The sequence below is a fragment of the Myodes glareolus genome, chromosome 14 (assembly GCF_982192425.1).
Source record: "Myodes glareolus chromosome 14, mMyoGla1.1, whole genome shotgun sequence".
Classification (NCBI taxonomy): domain Eukaryota; kingdom Metazoa; phylum Chordata; class Mammalia; order Rodentia; family Cricetidae; genus Myodes; species Myodes glareolus.
This window is the reverse complement of record NC_142039.1, coordinates 26,937,595-26,942,604: the sequence shown is the minus strand read 5'-3', so window position 1 is coordinate 26,942,604 and position 5,010 is coordinate 26,937,595.

The following is a 5,010-nucleotide window of genomic DNA, read 5'->3' as shown; positions in this document are numbered from 1 at the left end:
GCTGGAAATGGGAGGAGAAGGGGAAGGAGAAAATGCTGTCAGCATGTACAATAAATGAATAAAATTAGTTTATAAAAGGATTAGTGGGATTTATTTAGTTAAGAATGCTAAGTAATATGAACTTAAATTAGTATTGTTTTCCTGAGGAAAGTTGTAGACAACGTAACATGTTAGGCTACACTTGAATCATTTTTCTCTAGCATGTCTACAAATCACTAGCCTATAGATGTACCTCAGAATGACATTCCCCTTAATGTCTTCAAACCACAGAGTCTATCTACAAACCTATATTACAGTCTACTCATTTTCTGTTGCATATTAAATTCAAATGTGCCAGCTGAGACGCAAGAAACACATAACTAATCTTTTCCATTTATCCATTCAAAAGATGTCTAATAAAATAATATTATTGATAAATAGAATAGCTGATGCTCTTTGGCACAGGCAATGGACTTTACATTATGTCAAACAATTCATAAGTACTATTTTAATCTTTTGTTATGGCAACTCTTTCAGAAGGTACGTATTCTAGGTGTAAAGGAGGTTGAACTTTGCATCATATGAGATGTAAAGTGGAGACAGCTTTGCTAGGAATTCTGAGATCAAACCAGGTCAATTGTTTACTTTTCTGGTTTCTGTAAACAAATGACTGACAAGAAGCAACTTAAGAATGTCAGGGTTTATAGGTGGAGGGGATCGTTCCATTCTGCTAGCAGTGACATGATGGTAGATGAGAAAGGCAGGACAGCAGAGGGAGGAAGCTGGCTAGTCACATTGTGTCCACACTCAGAAAACAGTGATGAATGCTACGTCTCACATAGAGTTCTCTCTCTCTCTCTCTCTCTCTCTCTCTCTGCCTGTCTCTCTCTGTCTTTGTCTCTGTCTGCCTCTCTCTCTCTCTGTCTGCCTCTCTTTCTCTTCTCTTTCTTCTCTTTTCCTCTCCTCTTCTCTTTTCATCCTCTCTTCTCCTGTCTTCCCCTTTCCTTTCCTGTGTATTCAGTCCACAGCCCACAGAATGTTGCCATATACTGTTGTTGGACAATGGTCTTGTACCTTGTCACTTGTATTGTTTTTAATAAAACTGATTGGCCAGTAGCCAGGCAGGAAGTATAGGCAGGGCGACCAGGCAGAAAGTAGAGGTGGGGCAATGAGAACAGGAAAATTCTGGGAAGAGGAAAGTCTCAGTCTGCTGTCTTAACCCAGACACAGAGGAAGCAAGATAAGAATGCCTTGCTGATAAAAAAAAAAGGTACCAAGCTATGGAGCTGACCCAGACGAGAATTATGGGTTAATGTAGGATGTAAGAGTTAATAAGAAGCCTGAGCTAAAAGGCCAACCAATTTAAGATTACTGTAGATGTCTATGTATATCTTTGAGACTGAACAACTCCAGCACCAGCTGGAACAGAAACCTCTGTCAACAATATATATTTAGGCTGGAACTTCCTACTTCAATTAACCTAATAAAAATCTTTCCCATAGACATTACCTGGACATTTGTCCCCAAGATGATTCTGGATACTATCAAATTAATAATCACAATAAAAATTGCCTATCATTGGGAAAGTGTCAGCCTAGCTGGTACTCTCAGGAGAAAGACAATTCACCAACACCATGGACAAGGAGAGAACATACGTATGAAAATCATAACATAATTTCAAGGTGTAAAGCTTAGTATTTCACTGAGAAAAATTAAATAGTTGAGTTGCATGGATTATTTGGAATAAATGATGGAGGGAATTGTAGGTCATGGTAGGAATCTACTATATTTGGACCCAGGGAAGTTGGAGAAGCCAGGTCGTGGGTGTCAGATAGTTCAGGGAGTGTAAGAACATGAAGAAGCAATTTAACAAAATATAAATGAAGTGAGTAGAGCTTTGTAGGGATGCTATTTCAACCACTGTACAGACCCCAATGAAGAAAATGCTCAAATTTCCAGGGTTCAGAAAAACACACCCATGTGTTTAGAATTTGATGAGCCTACAAATGGCAAAAGTAAATATGCTAGTCTACCCTGGGAACTCCAAGTATTTCAGTGTGGATCTTATATATCTTCTGACAGGCCACAAATGAAAGGCTTGATCCTCATTCTATGGACATATTTTAAAGTGATGGCTCCTTAGTCATGTGGTCTAGTGGGAGGTATTTATGTCATTGAGGAGAATTCCTTCAAAGGGAATTATAGCACTCTAGTCTTGTCAGTTTTCATCTGTAAATCGAAGAACTTTGTCCCCCACATGTTGTTACTATGAAATGTTGCCTCACAGCAAACCTAAAGGCAATAACATCAGCTGAACATGGTCTGAAACAAACTTTAACCCTTTCAAAATTGATTATCTTGGGTATTTTGTGGCAGTGACTGAAACACCAAGTTCACATCAGTTTGTCTTATCTTAACAATATTCCTTTTTTATTTTCATTTATTTATTTTTTTAGGAAAAATCCTTGCTCATTTTACATACCAGTCTGACTTTCCTCTCCCTCCCATCCTCCGTCTCCTCTACTTTCCACCCACCCCACCCCCATCAATTTTCAGAGAGAGTAAGACTTCCCATAGGGAGTCATCAAAGTCTGGAATATCACTTTGAGGTAGAACCAAGACCCTCCATGCATATCTAGGCTGAGCAATGTATTCCTCCAATGAAAATGAGCGCAAAAAAATCACAACAACAACAACAAAAACAGTTCAAGCCTTAGGGATAAATCTTTGTCCCATAGCCAACCCCAGACACACAACTGCCATTCACATTCAGAGGCCCTAATTTGGGCCTATACAGTTCCGCTGCTGTAGGTCTGGAGTCAATGAGCTCCCATTAACACAAGTCAGCTGTTTTTGTGGGAATCCCAAATATGGTCTTGACCCCTTTGTTCATATTTTTGCTCCTCCCTCCCTTCGATTGGACTCTGGGAGTGCTAGGGAGTGGTAGCACGCTCCTTTAATCCCAGGACTCAGGAGACAGAAGCAGTTGGCAGTATTCTTAATAAGTTTCTCTTTTATTCTCTGAATTATCCTTGTTTGGATGATTAATTATATGATTATTGAACTATAAGGTGTATCTTTTCCTGTACCTGATGAAAATTTATTGAAAGCTTTTGTGCAAGAGAGTGCTGCAATTCTTGTTCTAAAAATAACACCTAGATAACTCAACTACAGCACAGGGAAAGCAGATTGAGAGCATGAGGGGTAAAGGGAACATTAAGGAGGCTGTACAAGGACTTTAGGAAAGACAGTGCTGGTTTGTATTCAATTAGTGAAATAAGAATAATCCAAGGAGTTACCAAACTGAACTTCTGAAAGTGGAATCCAATGAAATCCATCCAGTATGAAAGTAGGAGCTAACACAACTTTCCTGCTCTTAACCAGGAACTTCACGCTCATTACCTGGTATCAGGAAATGACCAGACCTAATATCTATCCAGGCAACCCTAATGTTTAACAATGTATGGATGATTCATTTTAATATTGTGCATCCTCACCCTTCTAGTCACCCATTTTAGAAGCTGAGTAACTCCTGTACAGTATGACACTCATTCTCCTGTTTGCCAAGACAAAAGCATAACAAACTTCAATTGGGAGTGCAAGCTAATAATTAATATTCTAATAATTAGAGCTAAACAATAACTATTAAAAAGTAGACTACAGTTTTCTTTTAGAAGTGTTTAATTTATTCACAATTGAAAAAAAAAATAAGATTTGGAAAGAAACCTAAGGATGATTTGCCTCCTCCATAGCACTTACCTTCTGGTCACATAGTCAAAGAACAGCCAGGAGCATTTTGTTTGCATCTCAAAATATAGCACTAATTTATGATCATTTGACTTAAATTTATCATAATTATAGCAATGGGTCTGGGTAAAATGCTTTCATGATTCTTAGAATGTGATAACTGAAATAGCAGCTTTGTATCTCTTAGTTTTTGCTGCATCATTCATTTCAATACTTATTCAATAAAGCAAAATTAGTAATATATAACAGGATGTTGGTGGTGCACACTTGGAAGGCAGAGGCAGAGTTTCTGACTTTCAGGCCAGCCTGGTCTACAGAAGTTTTGGGACAGCCAGGGCTACAAAGAGAAACCCTGTCTAAAAAAGCAAAAGAGAAAGAGAAAGAGAGAGAGAGAGAGAAAGAAAGAAAGAAAGAAAATAGTAATATGTATATATTTGTGTATAAAATATATAAATATTAGTGTGATACTATATACACTATATATGACAAAAACATTTATACATGAATATGTACACCTATACTAGAATTAGTACATATATCATAAAGATTCACATACAGGCAAGGAATATGAAGAGGAATATGCACATACGATTTCATGTGGGATGTACACAAAACATTTACAGAACTGTGCCAACCTCTAGACAGTAGATTGAACTAGAATTGCTTATAAATGCTGCTGAATTAATCCAAGGTAGGTGTTTTGAAAATACCTTGGCTTCAAATCTGAAGTCAAAAGGTATGTTACTTTGGAGTAGAGATTTTGCTTTTGTTTCCACAGAAAATGAGTGGCTGTGGATTCATTCTGAATTAAGAAAAATCCAGTTTGACCAAGGGAGACCACCTGAGAAATCTCCAGTAGAAACAGATGGCCCAGATGTCTGAGTTCTTCATCCAGAAAAGGTTCAAGACTACTGCCTGAGATGATCGAGACTCACAGGGTACTCCACTCAGGACTTGATTATAACTCTAAATTTTCTTTAGGTCCCCATAAGATTATCAGCTCCCCCAATCAACAGGAAGTAGCCTGGAAAACTACACCCACATTCCCCAAAAAAATGGACTATGGATATTTTCCTTTGTTAAAAAAAAAGAGGGGGAAGTGGTGCAGGAGAATTGTCTGTATTCTGTCAATCATATTTTAAATAAATGCTGATTGGCCAGGTAGGAAGTATAGGTGGGAAAACCAGACAGGAAGTAGAGGTGAAGCAAAGAGAACAGGAGTATTCTGGGAAGCAGGAAGCTCCCTCACCATTGCTGCCCAGATCACAGAAGAAGCAAGATGTA